Genomic DNA, 27,923 nt, shown 5'->3' on the forward strand with positions numbered 1-27,923 from the left:
GATCACAAGAGACGTTTCACCGACATCAACATGGGATGGTCGGGAAAGGTGCATGACACTCGCATCTTTAGGAACTCCGGGATGTTCGAGCAGTTGAAAGAAGGAACTTACTTCCCAGACCAGAAAATTACCATTGGGGATGTTGAAATGCCAATAGTTATCCTTGGGGACCTAGCCTACCCCTTGCTCCCATGGCTCATGAAGCCGTACACAGGCAGCCTGGACAGTACTAAGGAGCAGTTCAACTATAGGCTAAGCAAGTGCAGAATGGTGGTAGAATGTGACTTTGGAAGTTTAAAAGCTTGCTGGCGCTGTTTCCTGACTAGGTCAGACCTCAACGCAACCAACATTCCCATTGTTATTGCTGCTTGCTGTGTGCTCCATAATATCTGTGAGAGTAAGGGGGAAGAAATTTATGGCAGGGTGGGAGGTTGAGGCAAATCACCTGGCATCTGATTTTGAGCAGCCAGACACCAGGGCGATTAGAAGAGCACAGCAAGGCATGCTGCGCATCAGAGAGGCTTTGAAAACCAGTTTCATGACTGGCCAGGCTTCGGTGTGACAGTTATGTGTATTTCTCCTTGATGCAAACCCGCCCCTTTTGTTGATTTTAATTCCCTGTAAGCCAACCACCCTCCCCCCTTTGAAATAAAGTAACTATTGTTTTGAAACCATGCATTCTTTCTTTATTAATTAAAAAAAAGGTGGATAACTGACAAGGTAGCTTGGGTGGGGTGGGGTGGGGGAGGAGGGAAGGACAAGGCCACATTGCTTATTGTAGCCAGACTACAAATCAAACTGTTTGAATGACAGCCTTCTGTTGCTTGGGCCATCCTCTGCAGTGGAGTGGCTGGGTGCCCGGAGCCTCTTCTCCCCCCCCCCCCACGTTCTTGGGCATCTGGGTGAGGAGGATATGGAACTTGGGGAGGAGATCAGGCAGTTGTACAAGGGATGCATCAGGGGTCTGTGCTCTTGTTGGCTTTCCTCCAGCTGCACCAGATGCTTCATCATGTCTGTTTGCTCCCCCATTAGCCTTAGCATCACTTCCTGCCTATGTTCTTTGTGTTCCTGCCTCTGCTCTTCATGCTCACTCAATGCTTTCCTAGCCTCTAACACTGAATGCCTCCATGCATTCAGCTGTGTCCTATCAGTGCGGGAGGACTGCATGAGCTCAGAAAACATGTCATCGCAAGTGCGTTTTTTTCACCTTCTAATCTGCGATAACCTCAGGGACGGAGATGATAGGGGGAGCCTAGAAACATTTTCACCTGGGGGGAGATAAAAAGGGAGAGTAAAATTTAAGATGATACATTTCTGAGAACAAAGGGGAGACTCTTTCACAGTGAATCAAGCAATTCATAGCAGACAGCACATGTGCTTTAGGTACAAGGTCGCATTTTGCCTTTTATATTGAGTGCCTGCTGGTATGGTGACACATCACACACAGCTGGGCAACAGAACTCAGTTTCCATGCAGCCATGGTAAGGCAAAGGGTATGCGTGGTTGGTTTCTTACGCATAACATGTGGGAATGGTTTCAAACTGCAGTGCCATCCTTTCCCATAGCAAGCAATGGGTTGGGTTTCACATTTAAAAGGCGCCGCTGCGGTATTCGGGTGGAAGTGCAGCACGCACCTACCCCCACCCCACTGTGTGGCTATTCTCCGGGATGATCCCTTTTAGCCAAACACAAACAGCCCAGCATGAATGGGGTCCTTTTACTGTTTCCTTACAAAAATTCCCCTATTTCAACCAGGTGACCATGAATGATATCACTCTCCTGAGGCTAACACAGAAAGATATAGACCGAATGTTGCTTGAATGCAACCAAAACCCAGGACCATTTGCTGCCATACTTTGCGTTGCAATGATTCCAGAATACTTTCAGACTGCCTTCAGGAGAGCTTCATGGAGATGTCCCTGGAGGATTCCCACTCCATCCCCAGACACGTTAACAGACTTTTCCAGTAGCTGTACTGGCCACAAATGCATCCCAATTCTTCAGGGCAAATCAAACATTAAACACTATTACTTTTAAACCCTGTACTGTAGTTACAAATGTGCACTCACCAGCGCTGCCTTCTCAAGCTTCAGGGTCGGGGATCCCGCCTTCGAAGGGTATTGGCTCAAGGGTGATGAAAAGGTCCTGGCTGCCGGGGAGAATGGATTCACTGCTTGCCTGCTGCACATTCTCCTCCTCCTCCTCCTCTTCCTCATCCACAAAATCCTCCTCCCTGTTGCTTGAGATTCCCCCCTTGTAGGTGTCCATGGACAGTGGTGGGTAGTGGTAGGGTCCCCTCCTAGAATGGCATGCAGTTGATCATAGAAGCAGCATGTATGGGCCTCTGACCTGGTGCAACCATTTGCCTCCTTTCTCTTTTGGTAGGCTTGCCTCAGCTCCTTAACTTTCATGAGGTACTGTTGTGAGTCCCTGTTGTAGCGTCTCTCCAACATGCCCTGTGAGAGTTTGGCAAATATATTTGCATTTCTTCTTTTTGATCAGAGTTCTGCCTGCACAGATGCTTCTCCCCATACAGCAATCAGATCCAGTGTCTCCCTTTCGGTCCACGCTGGAGCTCGTTTGCGATTCTGGGGTGACTGCATGTTGTGTGCTGCTGAGCTCACCACGCTGACCAAACAGGAAATGAAATTCAAAAGTTCCCTGTGTACCTGGCTAGTGCATCAGAGTTCAAAGTGCTGTCCAGAGCAATCACAATGGAGCACTCTGGGATAGCTCCCGGATACCAATACCGTCGATTTGCGTCCAAATTTGACCCAGCAAAGTCGATTTTAGCTCTACTCCCTTCGCCGGGGAGGAGTACAGAAGTCGATTTTAAGAGCCCTTTAAGTTGACAGAACGGGGTTGGTTGTATGGATGCATTCATTTTAAAATCGACCTAACGTGGCTAAATTCAACCTAACCCTGTAGCGTAGACCAGGCCTAAAGAAGTTGACTGGTGCTGGGAGCAATCACTTCCTTCAACTTGTCTATAGGGGGCTGGAATTTGAAGAGTGGAAAATTATTAGCAGCAGGATAAAGGAACCAGATAGTGGTGATGGGACATATAAACTCAAGGGACTCCAGAGATTCTAGGCTCAGCTCCCCAGGTGTGTGTGGAATTTCTATAGTAACTGTGTCTGCTGTCTGCAGAGCAGGGGCTCTTTAAATTTAATCAAGGGCCCTTTGCACCCTTCCTCTGTGAGGAGTGGGAGGGAATGAAACTACAGAAGTAGCCAAGTGGCATCTTTACAGTGGCTTCCTCACTGGGAGCATGTAGCAGCTGTACTGTTGGACTGCTGAATGCTCAGGATTGTAGAGATTTGGGGGAATGCATGGAATCATGCTCTTGTCCAGCTTGCTGGGAATTGCAGCAGAAGATAATGCTGACTTTGTCACAGAGCTATTTGCCCAATATATGGGCTTTGTTTGGCCTTTCTTGAATTGTGCTGTTTCATTATTCTTTTATTTTTCATTTCTATAGCATCTTCAAGTGAAGAACACAACGAGCCAATTGCTGCCACTGTTACTCTTGGTGAGTAGTGCCTTACTCAGAGAGTAGTTCTATTGATTTCAGTAGAATGGCTCATAGAGTACAATACTACTCAATACAATTAAGGGTGTCAGACATCGCAAACATCCGTGAGAGGTAGATAAATATTATTCCAACTTTACATGTGGGGAAACTGAGACACTGAGACAAGTCTTTTTGCGTATAAACTCAACAACTGAAATGTTCAGAAATGGAACACACAGGGATATTGCTGAAGTAAATTCACATACAAATTTAAATTGATGTTACCAGATTATTATTTCCAGTATTTGCCCACCTCGATCTTTGACTAAGAATGGCTGTTTTTATAGACATCTCTATATGGCTGACCTCTTACTTAGTATTATTTGACTTTTGGGCCTTGTCTACCCTAGAAAGTTGTGCTGCTTTAATCATACTGGTATAGTTAAAGCACTACAACCCCTCTAGTGCGGACTAAATTATATTGGGATACTGGTGTAAGACATAAGCATTGTACTAGTATAAATATATCAATACAAAACAATTCCCCATCCAACCAAACTAGTTATATTGGTTCAAAATCTGTGTGCAGATCAGGCCTTAGTACATGTGAAATCAGTGATGAGCTGCCAAAATCTTAACAACCAGTTCCCTCCTCACCCTACAAGGGGGTCATGGCCCACCCCTGCCCCCTGAGGACTCTTGTCCCATCCAACCCCCCGCATTCCTTGACGCGCTCCCCCCCGGACCATTGCCCCATCCACCCCCTCCCCTGTCCCCTGACTGCCCCCAGAACTGGGCAGGAGGGTTTCGTGGGTCACGGTACTGGGTGCCCACCCCACCCCTAAGAGCCAAAGGGACCTGCCAGGGGGCGAGGTGGGAGTCCCGGCGGTGCTTACCTGGGGCAGCTCCCAGGAAGCATCCGGCAGGTCCCTCTGGCTCCTAGGAGCGGGGTAGTGTACCAAGAGGGGGAGCAGGGGGAGCGGCCGTTCCCCCACTGATCACATCAAAAGTGGTGCCTTAGGTGCCAACTCCCTGTGTGCTCCGGGGCTGAAGTTCCCATGGGAAAATTTGGTGGGAGCAGAGCCCCAACCAGCAGCTCCCCGCCCTGCACCCGGCCCCAGCTCACCTCCACTCCGCCTCTGCCTCCTCCTCTGAACGCACCGCCCCGCTCTGCTTCTCTGCCCCCTCCCCCCAGCTTCCCGCGAATCAGCTGTTTACGCAGGAAGCCTGGGAGGGCTGAGAAGCAGGCGGGGGCTTCGTGCTCAGGCCCAGGGAGGCGGAGGTGAGATGGGGCAGGGAGCGATTCCCCTGCACCCCCCCCGGTTACCTGTTGCGGTACGGGCGGCCCGCCTCGCGCCCCTACCCCACCCCAGCTCCCCTCCGCTCCGCCTCCGCCTCCCTGGGCCTGAGCGTGAAGCCGCCGCCTGCTTCAGGGGAGGAGGTGAGCTGGGGCCAGGCGCGGCGTGGGGAGCTGCTGGTGGGTGCTCTGCACCCATCAAATTTTCCCTGTGGGTTCTCCAGCCCTGGAGCACCCATGGAGGTGGTGCCTAAGGCGCCACTTTTGCCTGGTTGTTAAATTTAGCAGCCCTTTTAGAACCAGTAGTCCCTTGTGGGACAACTGGTTCTAAAAGGGCTTCTAAATTTAACAACCGGTTCTAGTGAACCGGCTCCAGCCCACCACTGTGTGAAATGCTTCTGACCTTCATTTTTTCCCTATAGAAAAGTGCTAAGAATTAATCTATAGTTGCAAGAAAAAAAGAAACAACAGGCATTTTAATAGAAGAATAACCTTTGGGAGGCTTTCAACAAAGTCATGAATCTCTGTATATTTTAAATCCAGGATTCTCTTTACAAATCCAGCTTTTCTACCAACTAATATGTAAGTTCCAGCACTTATTGAGCTTTATTAAGGTTCTAACACTATATTCCATCCCAAATCCAAATTAATCAAACATCAAAGAGCTTAGAGACACACTCAAGCATCTTAAGGTTTTTAAAGATGTATTTCATTTTCTTGTGAAGTACAGCTGGAATTGACACTGTACATGTCAACAATAATGGCACTGTAGAACAGGGACAAAAAAACAATAATTGACAGAACAGGCATGGAAGCGGTCTGCAAAGATTTCTACACTGAACTGTTCATGTCTCAGATAAAAGTCCCAGTACCAACACCTCAACAGACCAACGAGCATGTACTCCCAGTCCTTGTCAGCAAAGTTTGACATGCAGTTCACCAAATGAAGGAAGGAAAAGCCCCAGGTAAAGATGGACTGACAATTGAAATGATAAGAGCTGGAGGCCCAGACCTCTGGGAAACCCTTGCTCAGAGATTTAGCCATTACTTGGAAATGCAGAAGATGCCAGCTAGCTGGAAGGAGTCCAACACTATTCTGCTGTACAAGAAGGATGACCATGAAGATCTAAAGAACTATCATCCAATATGCCTGCTCTCCCATGTCTACAAGCTGTTTACCAAAATAATAACAAACCAACTCTCACAGAGTCTGGACAAGCAGCAGCCGAGAGAGCAGGAGGGCTTTCGAATGAATTTCAGCACAATGAACCACATTTTCATTATAAACCAGCAATTGGAATGGTCAAGAGAATACAAATGCCCTTTATGTATTGCCTTCATCGACTATGAAAAAGCATTCGACAGCATAGAGATCAATGCATTGTTGAAAGCTCTTGCAGAGCAGGGCATCAACACAAACAATATCAAACTATTAAAGGAAGCAAATTCTGACTGCACTACAGATATAACTTTATTTGATCCCCCACCCTTCACATCCCAGTTAAGAAAGGTGTGAAACAAAGAGACATGGTTCCGCCGAAACTCTTCACAGCCTGCCTTGAAATGGTAATGAGGCAGATGAATTGGAAGGGTGGAATCAACATCAACAGAGAGCAGTTAAACCATCTCAGATTCACACAGACAATATTGTGTTGACCACCGAAAATACTATCAAACTACAGAAAATGCTGCAAGAACTCACCACAAAAAGCAGCCAAATCAGACTGAAAATTAACTGCTCCAAAATAAAATTTATGTGGCCTGATACCTTGCCAAAAGCCCAAATAACAATCAAGGGAGAACAAATACAAGAAGTTGAGCAATATGTCTATTTGGGCCAAAAAATTAACATGCGCCACGATCAGGAAGGTGAACTCTCGCGAAGAAAGCAAGCAGGTTGGTGCACATTCAGTTCTATCAGGGATGTCCTCCAAGGAAAAATCAACAAGGCAACATGCCCCAGCCTCTTCAACTCAACAGCACTGCCAGCAGTGTTGTACGGCAGCAAAACACAGGCGCTGATGAAGACAGAGGACCAGCAACTCTCTGTCACGGAGAGGGCGATGGAAAGAAGAATTCTGGGAATTTCAATCCATGACCAAGTCCCAAATGAAATGATCAGACAGCAGAGTGGAGTGCAGGACGTCATTGTTGAGAGCAGGCATAGTAAAATGTGATGGGCCAGGCATATAGCAAGGCTCACTGACAATCGATGGACTGCAGCTGTCGCTAAGTGGTACCCATGGGAAATTAAACAACCACTTGGCCGACCTCCAAAGAGATGGGAAGATTTTATTGTGAAAAGACATGGCCGCACATGGAGAAGAAAGGCCAGGATACGAGAAGAATGGAAGACTTGTTGTGTTCGGCGAAGTCTATATGAGGGCCGAAGGACCGATCGATCAAGGTGATTGAGGTGATCAAGGTGAAGTATAACTATATAAAAAGAAATGCAAACTTTAAAAAAACTTTATAGATCAGAATGTCAAATTTCCATGCAGTGGGTGTGACGGCAAAATATAGACAAATTAGGTAACTACCCCTTTGAATGAGTATAATGTTATGGACTCCATAGATGTTGTTTTATTTGCTATTTGCATTACAGTAACAGCCTCAGCCAGGCTTAGGGCTCCCATTGCCACTGTAGAAACACCTAGTAAATATCTGCCCCTAAGGACTAACAGACAAATTAGACATGACAGACAAAGCCTGGAATGGGAAACTGAGGCATAACAAGGCTAAATAACTTGTCTAAGATTGTACAGCAGGTCAGTAGCAGACATGGCAGTAGAACCCAGCTCTCCTGACTCCCCCTTCAGAGCCCAATCCACTGGACCATAGTGGGCTCTTTTGGGGGTGGTCATGGAGCAAGTTTAGAAAGACATTGCCTAGTAAATGCTCTTATTCCTTGGCTTCTGGTTTTTAGAATTCTTCTAAATTTAAACCACAGTGGTATTCAAAGAGAGAGCAAAAGAAATAAGAACATGCTCTGTGATGGGATGTCCCTCCCCACATAAAGTTGAGCAGGTTAAATTAGGTTTATTAACCTGATATGTTGCACCTGAGGGAGAGACAGAGCTTGAAAGGCTGATTGTTGAGGGAGCCCAGCTGAGAAGGATCAGGCAGAGCTGGTATAAAGTCAGGAAGCTGGCAGCAGAAAGGGTCTGCAGGGAAAGTAGCCTGCAGTTACTCTCTGGGAGGAGGGAGTTTGGGCTGGTAAACTTGGAGGCAGAAGATGTAAGAAGGAGTCCAGGGAAACAGCAGCAGACCACAAGTGCTAGACATAGGGACCCTGGACTCGAATCCAGAATAGCTTGGGGGCTTGGGTTTCCCTACCAGCCACTACGGAAGTGGCATGGTCTGCTCAGTGAAGGGAAGATGCCATTTTGGATAGAGAAACTTTGGTAACTTGGAAGGGGAGGAATATAGTGACCAGGCTAGCGAGCCAAGTCATGAAGAGAGCACCCTGACTTGCAGAGAGAGACAGAGGGGCTGCAGGATATGCAAGCAAGTGGCAAGAGAGGGTGTTGGACCTGGAAGGTACTAATCCCCAGAGTGACCAGGAGGAGGTGCCCTAGTGGTGAGTGTATCCCATGACATGATCCTGAGCCATCACTGCAGTAACTAGATGACCTGGAAGCATGGGTTTGAGGGTAGCACATGGTGGATTGGTGAGGGCTATGCCATGTGTTTTTCTGGAGCAGGAAGCCTTGCATGGGTTTGGAGTTCCATGGGCTTGGGAAGGGAGAAGCAAATTTGAAACAGCTCTGTGACACGCTCTCCTCAAACACTTCCAGGTAGAGACGGTGTTACTAGAAGTCGAATTAATACATTCTTGGTTTTGGTTCCTTCTGAGAGAGGACACTGCACAGCCACAAACAAGAGAGGTCATGGTTGCACAGTGTCTGAGGGATTGGCAATGCTGCTTTCTGTGGATGTCCGGGATGGTGGAGGGAGAGACCATGCTTTCCTTCCAGACCCTCGGGTGGCAGTATAGCTAGGTCACGCTTCTGTCCCCTTAGGGTATTTCTACACAGGAATAAAAAACCTGCGGTTGGCCTGGGTCAGCTGGATCAGGTTGCAGGACCAAAAATTGCTGTGTAGTTGTTTGGGCTCAGACTGAAGCCTGGGTTCTGGGACCCTTCCCCCATTGTGGCAATTTTTAGCCCTGCAGCCTGAGCCCTGCAAGCCTTAATCAGATGAGCCAGGGCAGCCATGGATGTTTAATTGCTGCATAGACACATCTTTAGAGAGCTAGTAAACCTCTCCCCCACCAAGGCAGTGTGTGTTGGGAATTATGTGATAGTCTCACTGGGGGAGAGGGGGTCTCCTTACAACTTTTGCACCCTTCTACGGGTCTTCCCACGAGACACTGTAGAATCCACTTGCCTTTGCTTTAGCCAAATTCTTGTCTCACATTATCCCTAAATAGATCCAAAATGACTCCACTGAAGCTAATGGGGTTGCTCTGGATTTACACCATAGTAACTGTGCTCAGACATTACCCCACAGTGTTTAAAAATGATTTGAATCAAAGCTGCTTTGACAGGGAGACTGACTGGATGATCTATCAAGATTTCCGTCTGTAATGTCTGTCATTTAGCCTTGATTGAGTCCTTTTTAAACGTATTAAATAAATAAACTTACTATCACCTTTGAGGAGGCTGCTGAATGTTCCGGGGAGTTTCATGTGCAACACTTATGACATTTCTCTCTAGGAATACAATCGCTTATATACTGCAGAGCGGAGGCACTATAAACCAGAAAACTCAGTGCTGGTGAATGTGACTTTCCTACCTTATCTTTTTCACCCTCACTTGCATCTTGGGGTTGTAAATTTTTTGGTGGGGAGCAGTCTAAGAGGCATTTAGCCCTCTAATGATTCCTCTTCTCCTTTCTATGGCAAAGCGGCTGGCCTTAATGTCTATGAAAGGATGAATTGTGCCCCCAGCCCCTTCTCTCACTGAATCAGTGCCTTATAGAGCATCTGGATGCAGTCACTTGGCTTTTATCTGTTTTTTTGTAAACAGCTGGTATCTTTGTATTCCATGCAATGCCCCAAAATAAAACTCAGTAAGAAATACACAGGGAAGGATACCAAAGTCCTAGGAGACTTGTAATTCCAGAAAGATTATTTTTGTGGAATTACAAATGTGTGAAATTACAAGTGTGCTCAGGCTATTAACTGTTACTATTTTACTGCAGCCAGACCAAGAAGTCGTCTTAATAATGAGATGGAATTTGTTATTAGTCATTTTTGTTGCGCTTGCCATAGGACCCTAGTTCATTCCAGCATTTTACGCCTCTGGATATATGGTCTAATTACATTGCTTTAAAGGAGGAGGCTCATGCCACACAAACCTGTGATGAGGGAGCACATATGCAATAGTAGAGAAGCAGTCATTTGGTTTGCCACTCACTGCCCTTGCTGTGAGGGAGATTTGTGTTTAACTAAGGGCTTTTCTACCTCAACGTTGAGGTTCGCTTTTGCTTGATGTTGTTAGTGTCAAATTCATGCTACCATCCCAGTGCATTGTCAGGGAAATGCTACAATTCTTTGCGCTAATGTCCACGGAGCTGTTATAAAAGGTACTTTAGTCTTATTGCATGGGGGAACTGGCAGCAGGGGAATATCCAGTTCCCTGAAGTTCTCTCCAGTGTGTTTCTGCCTTCCTAGTGGCAGTTGGCTCTCCCAGCCCTCCCGAATGTGGAGTGTTTTGGAGGAAAACTTTTCAGCTCAATACTGCAACTGTCTGATTCGCAGCTATGATTCTCAGGGCTGCATTTGATTTGTGGAGGGGTGGCTTCTCTCCCCACCCAGCTCCACTTCCCCCTCTGAAGTGTTTGCAATGGCTGGTGGCCTGCAGTCTTCTCGGCAAACTAAGCTGAGAAAAGCTCCTGCTCCCTGACATTGAGCATCTCAGTGAGGAGCTTGGCTGGCTCTGTTGGCTGAGTGCAATTAGCCCCCTCAGCTCAGTCCAGGTACTGGTGCTTCAGCCCCTTCCTTCCCCAGCGAGAAAAGGAGCTTGTCAGGATTGGAAAAGAACTAACTCCAGGGCAAGCAGCTCCCCAGCTACATGAGGAGAGTGAAGCCAGAAAGGCAGCGTGCCAGAGGGAAGATGGAGTCTGAGTCCCTATAGCCTGTGCCAGTAGCCTTAACTCTGAGTGTGGTGCTCAGGTGCCATATCCCCTCCCCCTCAGCTGCCTATGGGTTGCAGATGGAGGGCACCAGACAGCATGGGATGCTGCTAGCACCAGAGAGTGCGCTAAGAGGCCTGCTAGCTCAACTCTATCCCCCTGCTGCCTCGTCTCTCATAGCTCCCACTCCCAGATGCCCATTGCTATGCCAGGCTGAGGCCTCCAGGGGAAACACAAACCCACCTGGCCCCTGTGGCTCTGGGTGCCAGGCAGGGCCGTCCCCAGGGAGGTGCTGGGCCTCGGACATAGGAGCCGAGTTTCTAATCTGCCCGGGGAAGGGAGCTGCCCCCCAGCTCTGCCCAGGCCCCACCCATGCTCTCTCCCTTCCCCTAAGGCCCCACCCTCGTCCCTCCTTTTCCCACCCCGCGTCTTCCCCGCCCAGTTCCACCCCTTCCCCTGAGTGTGCTGCGCCCTCGTGCCTCTCCCGTCCCCCCCCCCCAGCACCTCCTGATGCCATGAAACATCTGATTTGTGGCAGGCGGTAGGTGCTGAGAGGGAGGGGGAGGCATTGAGAGTATTGGGCCAAAAGAAATCTGATGAGGTTCAACAAGAACAAGTGCACTTAGGACAGAAGAATCCCATGCATTGCTACAGACTAGAGACCGAATGGCTAGGCAGGAGTTCTGCAGAAAAGGACCTAGGGTTACAGTGGACAAGAAGCTGGATATGAGTCAACAGCGTGCCCTTGTTGCCAAGAAGGCTAATGGCATTTTGGGCTGTATAAGTAGTGGCATTGCCAGCAGATAGAGGGACGTGATCATTCCCCTCTATTCGACATTGGTGAGGCCTCATCTGGAGTACTGTGTCCCATTTTGGGCCCCAGACTACAAGAAGGATGTGGAAAAACTGGAAAGCATCCAGTGGAGGGCAACAAAAATGATTAGGTGATTGGAACACATGATGTATGAGGAGAGGCTGAGGGAACTGGGATTGTTTAGTCTGAGGAAGAGAAGAATGAGGGGGGATTTGATAGCTGCTTTCAACTAATTGAAAGGGGGTTCCAAAGAGGATGGATCTAGACTGTTCGCAGTGGTAGCAGATGATAGAACAAGGAGTAATGGTCTCAAGTTGCAGTGGGGGAGGTTTAGGTTGGATGTTAGGAAAAACTTTTTCACTAGGAGGGTGGTGAAGCACTGGAATGCTCTCACTAGGGAAGTGGTGGAATCTCCTTCCTTAGAGGTGTTTAAGGTCAGGCTTGATAAAGTCCTGGCTGAGATAATTTAGTTGGGGATTGGTCCTGCTTTGAGCAGGGGTTTGGACTAGATGACCTCCTGAGGTCCCTTCCAACCCTGATATTCTATGATTGGCAGGGCCCACTGGCAGGCAGGAAGAACTGGGTTGGGGGAGGTTCTAGTAGGGGGGCTTCTCCTGCTTCTCCCCCCTCCCCACCTTCCAGATAGCCTGTCACTTGCCTCCCCAACCCATTCACCCACCCACCTCCCTGCCCACCTCCTCATGATTTTATCGAAGTTCTGGGCCCCCCAAATTGCAGGGCCTGGGGTGGTCACCTTGATTCACCATACCCAAGGGACAACTCTGGTGCCAGGCAGTAGAAAGAGGTAGAGATTCTGGGGAGCCTGTCCTTGAGTCCCAGGCCCGTATGTTCCTAAAGAGACGCAGAAAGGGCCCATGTAAGGAAAGGGAGACAAATGAAATCCCTAGCCACTGGAAATATTTTCAGAGCAATCTCTGAATCCAATTTCATGCCCCTCCCCTCACGCCCAAGCAGGATTATGGGGACAAACTCCCAAGGATAAATAAATGAATCATAAAATCAGTAGTGGTCTTTCCTGTTCACCTTCAGGGAATGCGGAAGGGCAGATAATCTTCAGCGCTGTGTCCCCCTGTTCACCTTCCCTGAGCGCAGATTGGCAAATTAATGCAGAAATGCTCAAACAATAGACATGTGTTGATTCCTCTAGGCATGCATAAACACCCCATGCAAAGGGAATTCTCCCTCCTTTGGGGAGGAAAGCCAGCAGTGCAGATCAGATTTGGAATTAGAGCATCGAATAGAAATATATACTGAAACACACTCAAAAGCCACACAGAGGATAAACTGTCAGGTCAGTGCGTGCTGAGTATTGTAACTACACTTAGGAGATCTGAAACTGCCCTCGATAAGCAATAGATATGTTTCCCCTCATGCATCCTGGGATTTTTCTGCCACCCTAAAAGATTAGGAAAGTATCAGGTTGCCATCCCAGTTGCCACTGCAGGTCACCAGTCCCAGAGGTCCAGGTTATTGCTCCCAGCCAACAAAACTAAACAAGCAAATATGAACTGTCATCTGACACCCTAAATGCCTCCGCATGCCTTGATATGTGATGCTAACATGGGTGGACAGTATTGCCAGTATGGTCCCTCTCAATCTATAAATTGCATGACCTAAGTATTTCTCTCTGGAAAGGAAGAAGGGGTGGAGGGAGGAAAGTGGGATTCAACTCTGTTTCATGCAGGTTCATGGGGCTCGACAAATCAGATCACAGATATCTTAGTGGTACAGTGGAAAACTCTATGGAAAATGGAGGCTGTTCAGACTCATCAGGAAAGTAGACTTACACCCATGGCTCCTGACAGGCTCCATAGAAAGGAATACAGGTCATATGACAAGATGAAGCAGTCTGTGGAATAAAACAGGAGAAAATACCTCTTTGCAAGTAGTAGCTATAAAAACTTCAGGACTAGTAACTGCCCTCCATTGCTTCCAAGTTATTAGCCCTGTCTGAAGTTAGACCTCCAGTTGGTGCCAGGCTCTCTCAGTTTGGGAGCAAAAGGACTACCTGTAGTTTTGATCCAATTAGATAACTGGACATTGCCCAGAGGTGGCCCCATATGAAGCTCCACAAGAATTTCAAGAACAGCTTTGTTGTATTCCTGATCTCAACAACCCATGGAAGGGCCACAACATGAATGAAATCATCCATCTGCTTTAGATCATGACATTGCAACCTGCTCTCCATCCTATTACTAGCTTTAGTGAATTGGGGAAGGAGAGCAGGGCCCCATCTGAAACACCTGCTAGTTCCTAATGGAGGATTGTCTTCAAAATATTCTCATATCTCAATCTTTAGAAAATATTATGTTTTGTAGATTGGATGGCAGCCTTTTTCTTTTTCCAACTTCGATTATCACTGTTTGATCTTATATGTTGTCCCAGGTTGTGTCTCCAGCATCATGGTGGCAAGAATATTGGCTTTAGGGAAGAAGAAAATGTATTTATCTCTTTCTGGACAATTTTTATGATCAAGGTTTTGTATGGTGAGAAAGATGAAGCAAACACAGCATGATACAGTCCCTGGAGTGTGTTGGATTCAGGACAGATACATGGTGCCAGGAAAGCCCTTGATAGGCCTGGGCCTAAAATGAATACTATCAGGGACAAGGTCCCATCTCCAAGGAATGTTAACAGAATATGAAGATGATCATAATGGAAAACAAGTGGTGTTTATTTTCACAGAAATAAAAAAATCCAATTCCTATTGGAGTTTATTGGGAACTCTGATTTCATACACTTGCATGCTTCAGTGATCTGGAATTCATATGATACCTGTCCACTAACACTAGGTTCTCTGGCATCTTCCCCTATCTCATCCATGAGCAGAGATTTAGTGCCGATTGAATATTTTCCACTCCCACAACTGGTTAATGCAAAGAATCACTTATTTTGAAGAGATCCTCCTGGTTTAGTTCTGGGAATAGGTACGAGAAAGGGAGCACGTGGCATCCACCAGCTGGAACACATTGATTCACTGAGGTCTCAGATCATTGCTCCTTCCATGGATAATAGACCTCTTCTGACTGCAACACTGAATGTGTCTGATGGGATTTCCTTAAAAAACTGGGAAGAACATGATCAGCCTCTGCTCAGCCCAGGAACATCATTCTGGGGTAAAGTTTCTTATCTGTGTACCCTGCCCACCTAGTCGGAAAGGTTTACCAAGATTTACATGGCAGAAGTCAGATTGACAGAATGACTGCTGCACCCAGAATATCTCACTTACTGTAAGTCAGTTTGGTGGGCTGGTGATTGACCTCTTTGCCTTTGGGAACAGTGAACAAATTGCCCTGCAACCACTCTATGTGAGATAGTGAATAATAGCTCACAAACCATATGTTCAGCCCTGGCTGAGTTTCCTTTTGTGATTGGTCACCAAACTGCTTTTTTGGACCCAATCTTTGGATTCCATATGCTGATAAGCTCCCTGGGTCTGGGCAGTGACTGATCACTGTCCAAACTCTGGGTCACTCAGGTACACTCCCATTTTCTGGCCCCATGTCGGACAATCCTCTTGGCAGTAGGGACTACAATCTCGTTGTCTACACCCTAGAACCATTGTCTGAACTCTCTGGAGCCCCCTCAGTTGCTCAAGCACACTATCACTGAAGCTCCACGCATATAGGCAATCCAGAGTATAGTTTTATCTTTGGGGACCACATGATAGTTAAAATCAGGAACATACAGGTTTTGCAAAGGAATTTCTTAAACACACACATGCTTTATTTATAGAAAAGCACAACAGTTACAGTTCTAGGCCAAAATACCAAACTGGCATGCAATCCCCACCTCAGTTCCTCAATGCTCCTGTGGACACAAAGGGTCCTTACAGCAAATAAGAGTAATTAGCAAGTCAATAGTATTTGGCTGATGGCTCCCATTGCCCCTCCAGGGAAATTCTATTCAACTGCCAATGGCCCTCGATGACCCTGGTTCAGTTTCAACTGGAATGTTTGTTTTTTTTCCATAAAATGGAAGATTTAATCCACACTGAATACTATATCTCAAAATAATTTATAAAATAAAATTGAATTGATACATTTGCATATACAGATGCCTCAATCGCTTATAGTCAGAACCTGGGGATGTGAGATGTTGGTGAATGGTATCTCACAAAACTGGGCAAGGTTTCTGCTATATCTTCCCACCTTTTTCACTGCTCCCCAGGATAACACAAAAAATAGGAATGAGAGAGTGACAATGATACAGTTAATGCCTTTCTGCATGAAGAGGCCATGGCTCTTAAGCTTGATTAACCTAGCAATGTGTCTTCAGATGTCTCTACTTCACAGAGGAGATCTGCTATTGCAAGGTCAATTGTCCATTCTGGACAGGTTTAAAAAGAATGCTTGGATGAAGTGATTACTCTCAGACTCTGAAAGTGAAGTCAACAAATCTTGCATCTTTCACCAGCACAAAATTAACCAGTTGACCAGAAACCATGGTGATGAGTATAAACCTAGATACTTAGATAGATAAATAGAAGCTAGGAAAACTGAAAATGCTGCATGAAGGGCAAACTTTTATCTTCTAGGATTGCTTGTCTGCATCTTGATTGTTGATAAGACAAAATAAGGTAATTAAAACAAAGGACCTGGAAATAAACAAGGAAAATACTGAAGCTTGAATTGAAATAATAAATACTTGCTTGTCAGAATGGAGTTTTGTTTAATGCAGTCAAAGCCACACAATATGTTAGCATATGAATACATGAAAATTTATATTTCAATTTAAGCATTTTATTTTCTGATCGAATCATTTAAATAATGCCAAACTGAGCCTGAGCCTGCTATATGCTAATAAATGCAATTGCATACAATAGAGTGATTCAGTTGAGAAGGTCCATCTCTCCTCCCCAAATCAGTGGACTAGCTGAATATGCTGTCCAAAGGCAATTGAGTGCACCAAAATACTATTGCTTATATGGTAATAACAATCTCATTTTATTGATACAACCTCACATTGTTTAATTTTCTATACATAATGCAAAGCATGATAGCAAGATAATTGAGCTTCTACTGCAAACTGGCATGCACAGCTCCTGGTACTGCCTTTGATCCTGATGCTTCTCTTAGTTACACCAGTTCTACGGTTGAGTAACTCCATTGACTTCAGCTGAGTTACTCCCGCTTAAGACCAAAGCAAGATCATATCCTTGCTTGATGTATGTTCACATGATGCTCAATGTAACAAAGCAGGGAAGGACAAAGGGAGGGAAATAATTTTCCTTTTCCTTTTGTAAATATATGGACAAAACCTTTACCTGATGTAATCGGACATAGCTCCATCAAAATCAGTGGAGCTATACCTTGAGACCCCAGCAGAGGATCTCGTCCAAGTAGTTTTAGGGGGAAAAAGATTAACATAGTTAACAAAATATTTGGAACCATTTTAGGGAACCCCAAACTTCCCCAGATCACTACTTCTCCCCCCCCCCATTTATTACCATGCACAGTCTTGTATAACTGGTCAAACACTGCCAATTATTTTTGTGCTAAGTTTGAAGAAAAAATCCTTTTTAAAAAACGAACCTGTAAACCAAAAACATTTTAGTTTTCAAAGAATTCGTTTGGAGATAGATATATATTTCAGTTTAAATAAATCATGATTTTTTTACCAAAATCCAGATTGAAAACTGAACATTTTTACCAAAACCTGAACAATCTTAATGAAATATTTTTGTTTTATGTTGAAACACCAGCAAATTTAAAGCAAAATTAAAATTTCCCATAAAAATGTTTCTTTTGGTAGAAATGTCATGTTTTATTGGAAATACGTTTAGATGAAAAAAATGTGACCAGCTCTCTCATGTTCTTTAAGCAAAGGGAGCTGTCTGAAAAACCTCCTTCAATTAGTAACAGTTTTTGGCAATGTAATGACCTGATCTGACTTCCTTTGGAGTCCATGACAAAACTCCCATTGACTTCCAGGCCCTCAGCACGATCATTTGAATCTAACAGCAACTGAAAAATAAGCAACTTGATACAAATAGTATACATAAAAAATGAGACGTGGACCCTTATTGTTCCAAACCCTGTTCAACACACTCCTTAACTTGGGGAAATATCAGATCTGAATCTAGAGCCAAACTTTGCTTGTCAGTCTTTCTCTTTGAATGTCTCCAGCATTTTGACTTATCTGGGCCTTTCTTCCAAAGATCTTGGACCATTTTACAAACATTATTTAAACTTCACAATATACCTGAGAAGAGGATATTGTTATCAGAACTGTTTTAATGGAGAATATACTGACTCACACAAAAAGGGCAAGTGACTTACCATCAGTCACACAGCAAGCTGCAACAGCTAGGAACAGACTCTAAGTAACCATTAATATGACCATTAGACATACTGCCTCATATAGTATACTAATACATTTATACAGGCGGGGCATTGAAGGCAATATTGCTTGTGGCATGGTGAGAGAAGGGAGATTTTTACTGGAAAATTCATCATTGGTCAGTGGGGACTATGTATATATGTAATTTGTAGTTTGGATGTTTGTCCTTGTTTTTTTCACATGATAAATACTCTGAAAAACTCTTAAGAGTTACTATGATTAGCACCTCAGAATAATAAACAAATATTTGGAACTATGGAAAAGCAGAGTCAACCACAGGGCACTGAGTTCATATGTACGTACTTACATGCCTCTCTGATCTTTAGCATGATGTTTCATCATCGCAGGTGCCTTAATTTTATGAACTTAACCTAGGAGATCTGTAAATGTAGGCACATTAGCTCTTTGTCTAAAGAGAGATGTATAATTTGTGGCAGTGGAATTTGTTGGTTGAAATTCACCCCTATGCAGAAGTCCCTTATGCCTCTTGAAAACCAAATAAGCCCTAGTTTGAGGGTTTAACTGGAATTAAAGTGGTGCTGAATATGCCTTGTTAGGGCTTTCTTGCCCTCTGAACAGTGGGAAACAGTGCTCTTAGTATGCCATTTGACAGACCAGTAATTGTTAAAAAAATATCTTAAAGACAGCTGGATTCTGTGAAATTACTGTATACTATAAGAGTAAGTTATTGATGGTTTTGAGGTAGCTGATGACAAGAACCTGTATGATGGATAGTTAAGGTTGTCTCAGTCTCTGATTGTTATCAGGGTGCTGGTGGTTTTGTTTTTGTTTAGTTCTCATGCTGTTGTTTGGACAGTATGCTGGCCACAAAATGCATTATGTGCTTCCATGATATTATGTCCTGAGCCATATCTGGTATATTATGGGTGTGATGGATTGCATCACAGAAAACCCCTTGGGAATGGCCAACTAATGTGTTGAGACTACTTCTGCCCCTGCTTTCCCTGCCAGCTTGGGAAAAGCTGAAAGCCACTGAAAGCTCAGTGCCCTGCCTGGTTTGAGCCAGACACACTAGCCTGCTGCAAACCCAGGCCCAGGTCTGAACAATGTCCCCGCAAACTACAGGCTTAACTGAAAACAGCTTAAGAAGTGTTCCTCTCTCCAACACTCAGATGCCTAACTCCCAATGGGGTCCAAATCCCAAATAAATCCATTTTACTCTGTATAAAGCTTATACAGGGTAAACTCATAAATTGTTGTCCCTCTATAACACTAATAGAGAGATATGCACAGCTGTTCCACCCACCCCACCCCCGGTAGTAATACATACTCTGGGTTAATTAATAAGTAAAAGGGATTTTATTAATTACAAAAAGTAGGATTTAAGTGGTTCCAAGTAATAACAGAGAGAACAAAGTGAATTACCAAGCAAAATAAAATAAAACACGCAAGCCTATGCCTAATACAGTAAGCAAGTGATTACATATGAAACCTCACCCTCAGTCATGTTCCAGTAAGCTTCTTTTACAGACTAGTTTCCTTCTAGTCTGGGTCCAGCAGCCACTCACACTCCCTGTAGTTCCAGTTCTTTGTTCCAGTTTCTTTCAGGTATCCTTTGGGGTGGAGAGGCTCTCTCTTGAGCCAGCTGAAGACAAAATCCAGGGGTCTCCCAGGAGTTTAAATAGACTTTCTCTTGTGGGTGGACACCCCTCCTCCCACCCGTATAGAATCCCAACTACAAGATGGAGTTTTGGAGTCACATGGGCAAGACACAAGTCCATGCATGACTTAGAACTTACAGGTAGCAGCCATTGTTCACATGCTACCTTGAATGTCCTCAGGTAGACTTCTTATGTGGATTGGAGCCTTCCAAGATCCATTGTCCATTAAGTGTTTCTTGATTGGGCACTTTACTTGCAAATTCCTTTCTAAAGAAGCTGACCAAGTGCCTTACTAAGGCTACTTAAAATCAAAAAAGTACACAGCCAATATTCATAACTTTGAATGATACATGTATACAAATAGGATGAATATGTTCAGTAGATCATAACCTTTACAGAGATATGTTACATGACATATGTAGCATAAAACATATTCCAGTTATGTCATATATACATTCATAAGCATATTTCCATAAAGCATTATGGGCTGCAACATCACAGTGGGGTAGGATGCCTGTGATGGACAGGTGTCTGACGCTTTCCAGCAATCATGTTTTAGGCTTTCCGGTGGATCTCGTCCATCCTGCATTCATTGGGTCATAGTTGAAGATGGTACTCACAGGGAAGATAGTAGGTATTCAGAACAGATGACAAACTTAGGCTTGAATAGAGACTGGAACCCCTCTTCCCCCCCTCCTGCTGGTAATAACTCACCTTAAGTGATCACTCCGATTACAGTGTGTATGGTAACACCCATTGTTTCATGTTCTCTCTATATATAAATCTCCCCACTGTATTTTCCACTGAATGCATCTGATGAAGTGAGCTGTAGCTCACAAAAGCTTATGCTCAAATAAATTTGTTAGTCTCTAAGGTGCCACAAGTACTCCTTTTCTTTTTGAGAATACAGACTAACACCGCTGCTACTCTGAAACCTAACCTTACAGAGCATTTGGTGACCATTTGAGAGAGCAGCATCTATTTTATTAGAAAATGGATCTCTTCCTTTGACTTGAATTTGTACTGTTTGATGTCTTCGATCATTCTGAGATGTTTCATCTGAATGGTGTCTAGCTTTTTTTCAATTTTGACCAGGAGGGACCATGTTTCAGTCATCTAGATTAGAATATTGACCACCGAAGTTTTATATATCTTCAGCTTCATCTCTGCTTGCCTGGGGGGTTGGTTTATGAAAGATGTTCTTGATGAGGCACCCCACTATTGACCAGTGCTTTTGTGGTGTGGATTTCAAGTTCTTTCCTGGTGCTGCCCATGTTGTTAACAACAGAGCCAAGGCAGGTGAAATCAGTGACATTCTTGACTGGGTGGTTCCTCGCTAAGATGCTAGAGCCCACAATGTGTCTGAAATTGCTGACTGGAAGAATTTTGGTTTTACCCTAATTAATTTTCAGGCCATCTTTTGTCACTAAGTTTTCCAGAGCTTTAAATATTGTGACTAGCTTATCCATTTGCTTAACAACTAGTGCTATGGAATCAACAAAATCAACATTTGTAGGGTTCTTATCATCAAGGCATATGCCTAATTTATATGTATTTATCCTGTGGTCAAGTACATAGTCTATGATAGCCCTGAAAAGTTCTGGGGCTGCAATGCATCCTTGTTGAATGCTCAGTGCAATTTAGAAGAAGGTGGGTCTTTTCCACTTACAAGAACACAGTTTGTGAAGCCATCATATAGGAGCCAACATTCTACAGAGCTTGTCAGGGAAGCCTGCAAGTTTCAAGATCAACCAAAGCAATTCCCTGTCAACAGAGTCAAATGCAACTTTGATATCCACGAATGCAATGGGAACAGGGTGCTTGAATTTTTGTGCCTTGTTCATAAGCTGGCGCACTGTGAAAATTTGCTCTATCGTGGAATGGCCAGGAGTGAAGCCAGCTTGTGGTCTTCTCTTATTTCTTAAGAAATTAGTGACTCAGGCCAGCAAATGGAAGGAAAATCTTCCCTCAGGACAGATAGAGTAATGCCATGATAGTTACAACAATCTTGTTTGCTGCCTTTTCATTTCTAAAGTGGCAAAATAATGCCTTTTTGCCAGTCAGATGGGACTGCCTCTGTTCTTCAGATGATATTGAACAGCATCTGCAGCCAGAAAATTACAGCTGGTAGAGCAGTTTTAACAATTCCTCAGAAATTCCATGGATTCCTGCCACCTTATTTCCCCGAGATTCTTTACATCTCTGAGGATTTTGTCAACAGTGAATTTGCCAGGATCATTTTGTGTGGAATGGGTCAACTTGGCAGTAGCTTTATAATGTCACGGTCCCAAGAAATTGGGGTTGCATTTAGCAGCTGGCTGAAATGTTCACTCCAGTGTGCCATGCACTCTGCTTTTGTATTGATTAACTGACCAGAATTGGAGTAGCCTGCATTGCATGAATGACTATTTTTGTCAGGCTAGGGTAAGGTTGTTTGGACGACCTTAACTCTTTTTTCCATAGTCCCCAAACTTTTTTTTTTTTGCTTAAAATGGAAACATGAAAATTCAAAGTTTTTTTTACATTTTACTTTTTTATCTTTAAGGCTTTTTTTCCCAAAACAGTAAAGTCCACTCAACACTTTTTTCTATTTTTAACTGAGAATAGCATTTCTACAGCCTTTCTTCTAAGAACCTCAAAGTACTATACAAAGGCAGATACTCTTATCCCCACTGTTCCAGATGGAAACAGACACAGGTTAAGTGACTTACCCAAGCGGGGGACAGTAAATTTGTGCCATGGCCAAGAACAGAACTCGGGTTACCTGATTCTCACTCCCCCATATTAACCACTAGACTTGTACATAGTCAATTATTTTGTCTAAAAACTTCTCAATGAAAAATTGCATACTGTTTGAAATTCTTTTGTTTTTAATCAAAAGGAAAAATGTGTTTTGATTCAAACTGAAACAAAAAAAAACAGTTGTTTTTCTTTCTTTTTTTCCTGTTTTTTTTCTTTCTCTACTTCTTGGTGGAAAAGCAGGGTGAAAGGAAGATAAAATGTGGGAAATCACCCAAATAAATGAATAACTTTTTTAAAAAAATTGTGTTGACCAAAAATAAAACACTTCCAGGAATTTTTTAAAAATACAAAAATATTTAATTTTTTCCCTAGAAAATTCTTATAGTTTTTTGACTAGCCCTACACCAGGACATGTTATCTGGTCTACTGCAGTGCCATTTAGAAACATAGGGTGAAATCCTAGCCCTATTGAAGTTAAAGGCAAAACTTCTATTGACGTCAATGAGACCAGAATTTCACCCATACTGGAAGAGGATGGTCAAATCAATTTAACAGGACCTTTCCTCTCCCTCATGTCTTGTGCATGTGTGCGAATGATTGTCCTTATAACCCTTATTTTTTTTAAACTGGCAGATCCACTACAATCTTCTAAAGGGATGTGACAGGATGATGTGAAGGCTTGTGGATTTTTTTGGGGGGGCTGTCATTTCAGTACATTCTTTATTGTATCTGCACAGTAGTCATTGATTTAAGCATAGGAAGTTTTAATTAATGTGTTGCTCTACTTTATTTAGTTTTGTAACTAAGTTTTAAAATCCTGGTGTAGTGCCTTACATCCGCTTGAAGGAATGTGTGTGGGTGTGTTATTGCCTGGGTGCTTTATAAATTCAATTTGTAATTATTATTATTATCAGTCCTGGGTGGTGCCCAGTGTAAGTGAGGGAGAGAATTGAAAGTGCATAGCACCCCCACCTCCGCTGTATGTGAAATGCACAAAGTAAACAAACTAACAAACAATAAACTGCTTCCCCCTCAATCTCTTTCATTTCTAGGCATTTTTTTAAAATGCTGACAGAAATATAATTTTAAAGTTGATAGTCTCGGAGTGTGTACCCTGGGCTAGTAGATAGAGCACTGGCTTGGGAGTTGGGAGGCCTGTATTCTATTCCTGCTTCTGCCATGGATCTGCTGGGTGATCTTGGGCAAGTTGCATCTCTTTCTTGTGCCTTAGTTTCCCCATCTTTAAAATTGGGATGGTGACTTCCTTTGAAAAGATCTTTGAGATCTACTCATGAGAAAAAGCTAGGTGGTATTATTAACGCCAGATGTGCTCCTTGTAGTTCCAAGTATTGACTTACTACAATGCTAATAGTTTTATGGAGAGATGGAAACTGGTTTTGTGTATGAAATTTTCCAAAAGTGTATGACTTAGGGACTTAGGGTCATTCAAGAACTAAGTTTCATCTTCACTTGCACTAAGCTTACACATCTTCATGTCTTCCATTGCACTAGGCTTACATTAGGCACTTCACTTACAGGCCTAAAAATAATTCTCCATTTTTGTCTGTACAGTTTTATGCTCCTAACACCAAAACTCAATGCTTTATTATTCTTTATTATGATTTACATAGTACCAACACCAGGTTAGTGCAAGATGCACTCTTTGAATATATAGTCCTCTGTATCCTGTCCCTCTCAAATACTTTTTAAAACACAGAGCTGAGGTTGGAGATTCAATTGCATGTCAAATTGTTGTACTTCCTAGTAGCAACCATTACAACTCCCCCCCACAAATTTGCCTTTCCTTATTGCTTTCCCCCCACTCTTTACACTCTGGATCTGGGTCATCTAACATCACAGGGTAGGCTCATGTTAAATTGGATGTGGATGTTTCTTTTCCATCTTTTCAGTCTAGGATCAGGAAGAACAAAGTCCTGAGTAGCCCTCATAACATTTATAAATGGGTCTGATCGCCAAGCAGGTCACAATACCTCCCACTGGAATCCGATGCATCAGTGCTTAATTTGTAATGAAAGAGGTGCCAGGAATCAAGAAATGTTTTTACATTCATAACTGATGCAGCAAGCCCAGAGGTATCGGGGCTATGAACCGGCAAGCTTAAAGGTGCCAGGGCTCAGCCCTGGCAAGCCTTGGCACAAATTAAGCACTGCTCTCCATCCTAGAGGTGATAGTTAATTGTATATTTAACAGGTTTCAGAGTAGCAGCCGTGTTAGTCTGTATTCGCAAAAAGAAAAGGAGTACTTGTGGCACCTTAGAGACTAACAAATTTATTAGAGCATAAGCTTTCGTGAGCTACAGCTCACTTCATCGGATGCATTTGGTGGAAAAAGCAGAGGAGAGATTTATACACACACACACACACACAGAGAACATGAAAGACATGATAACATGATAAACCCATTATTTCATGTTCTCTGTGTGTGTGTGTATAAATCTCTCCTCTGCTTTTTCCACCAAATGCATCTGATGAAGTGAGATGTAGCTCACGAAAGCTTATGCTCTAATAAATTTGTTAGTCTCTAAGGTGCCACAAGTACTCCTTTTCTTTTTGTATATTTAACAAACAGTCTAGACTGTTGGGTGAATTCTGTGAATCCCAAATGCTCGAGCAAGAGCTGTGCCTAATTTGTTAGCGTATGTTACGTGACCTACAGATTAGCTGTGTGGTATGTCTGTGCCACTTAGTACTTGGAAAACACTATACAAGTGCTAAGTGTCACTGCTATGGAAACATCAAGTTTGCAATTATGTTGCCCTCTAGTGTCTGGAGTTCCACAAAGAAGCCATTAGCACCAATATTATGGCCTGCGAGAGGTAATGCATGTGCTAGAGGCTTGTACTTTGGAAGCAGAGGGTCCTCATTTTAGATATGGGCCTGGACTAGAACCCTGAATCTTTTGCTGCCCTCCTGACTCCCTCACTATCCTAGATCCGAACATTGCCATTAGAGCCTCTGTATAAAATCCACTTCCCCCAGAACTTTTTGTGATGCTGGTAGACTAGGTGCCAGCTTATGCCATGGCCTCAGGCCTCACTGACCACTTACAAATGCATAGCTGGAAACCAGCCTTGCTTACCTATGTGTTAGCATTATCAAAATGTGTATTAGATGCTAAGTTGATAAGAATGTGTTTAGTATTTAGACTTTATAAAATGCTTGTAGGATGCTGCATGCATTGATCTCACTTACAACCTCTATAGCCCATGGTATAACGTTATATTGAGTGTTTACATTGTAAACCTCTACACTTGTGTAACTCACCAAACAGGAGAAGCATTAATTAAGGTAAAGTGCTGGAGATGATCCATTGAAGGCAAATAAGGTATTGTGTAGCATCAAAGGTGAGAGGCCCTCTTGACTGCATTGCTAACCCACTCTAGGAAGGGGAGACCTACAGAAACTCATCCCATCAGTTTTGGGCTCAGGAATGGAGGGCATAAAAATCCCTGACAAGGAGAAACTGCATCTCTTTCCTACTATCTGGACTTTGAGGGGTAAAGATTCCTAAACATAAGCAAAAAAGAAAGGGAGTACTTGTGGCACCTTAGAGACTAACAAATTTATTTGAGCATAAGCTTTTGTGAGCTACAGCTCACGCTTATGCTCAAATAAATTTGTTAGTCTCTAAGGTACCACAAGTGCTCCTTTTCTTTTTTGCGAATACAGACTAACACGGCTACTACTCTGAAACCTGTTATATGCAAGGCACTAAACATAAGCAAAGATCCCCAAGCTGCTTGGCCTGGGTTAGCCCTGAAAGACATTTTGAATTGACAGATTACTACAATTCTATCACCTTTTGAATCACAGACTGAAGCTCATTTTTGTATATATGCTTACTTGCTTTAGCCTGTAAATAACTCTTATTCCTTTTTCCTAGTTAATAAACCTTTATTAGTTTATTACAGGATTGGCTGCCAGCATTGTCTTTGGTGTGAGATCTAAAGTACAAATCGATCTAGCCTAAGTGATTGGTGTCTTGGGACTGAGGTGTGTGTGTGTGTGTGTGTGTGTGTGTGTGTGTGTGTGTAAGTGACCATGTATCACTAAATCCAGCTTATCTGGGTGGCAAGTGAGACTGGAATGCCCAAGGGGGCTGTTTGTGACTTCATGATAAGACTGTTACATTTGTTACTGAGTTGGTAAAATCTAATTGTAGCATACACCACCAGTTTGGGGTGTCTGCCCTGCTTTTGACAGTCTGCCTGGACCGGGTAGGCATTCGTGACCATGAAACACTCCAGACAGCGTGACACTTGTGAAGACTGAAATCCAGACTGAAAACAGTTAAGAGTTTTAAAACCTAGACCTCTATTACCCATGTAAAAGTCCCATTTAGAGTTTTGGAATTTTTCTTCCAATATGTTGGGTCCCATGTAGAGAAGAGACAGAGTTTGGCTGTAAACAATGTAGAGGAGATTCTTTATTAGGCTTCTGGACACAGACAGACCCTGCAGTTTTTTCTGCTCCCAGGCTGACTCCCAGACACAGCCTGTGCTGCCTAGTGCCACCACAGAGGGTATCCCTAAATCCTCATCTGGATTAAACAAGGATTTGTCATTTTATGCCTCCTTCAGGATGCCATAATCCCATATGCTTTGGTTGTCAGTCTCTGTGATCCAAAGATGCCTTGATGCCAGCTGGCAGAGGGCACAGAGGTGCATATGGGTTACAGTCTCCTTCCCAAAGGTGAGTATAATTTTCTCTCTCATTCAGTGTAAAATACCATCTAAAGGGTCTGTGTGCACATGGGGTTGCTGCACAAGCAGTCCAGCCTGACCTCATGAAAAGGCTGAATGTCATAAGGGAGAAAATCCACCAAAGCCCTGTCTATTCAGTCCCTGCTTGTGTGAGAACAGATGGGAGCTATTCAAAGGATTTTAGATCTGAGCCCAAGAACCACTACTCCAAAAATAACCTGTTTTATTATACATGCTCCCATCTAGCCTCAACCTCACAGGGAAGCCTGACCCCAAGACTGGGCTATCTAGAATAAGTGCTAATCCCCAGAGGGTAGCACTAATGGATGATCTCATTTTAAAGTTGTTTCCAAATGGCCAGTGCATTATTAACCAACACTTTAGCCTGAACAGGAGCCCAAAGCTTTTACCTTTAGAAAAATCTACAGATGGAACAGACACCATGGCTATAGAGGGGAACACAGACTGCTCAGCTTGGGCCAGGCAATAGTAGTTGTTTGTTTAGGGCTAGATTCTGTCAGCTCTTGTCAGGATATATAAGAGAGCGAAGAGCACAGGTTGGTTATGTGTCACCTTCAGCATCTGGGGAGGGGACAACCAGTATCGCAGGGTGAAATCTTGGCTCCCTTGAAGTCAATGGATATTTTGCCATGGATCTCAATGGAGCTGGGATTGCACCCATTGTGCAGTACATTCCCTGGGGGAAATTT

This window comes from Dermochelys coriacea, chromosome 13, assembly GCF_009764565.3.
Source record: "Dermochelys coriacea isolate rDerCor1 chromosome 13, rDerCor1.pri.v4, whole genome shotgun sequence".
In the NCBI taxonomy this organism is placed as follows: domain Eukaryota; kingdom Metazoa; phylum Chordata; order Testudines; family Dermochelyidae; genus Dermochelys; species Dermochelys coriacea.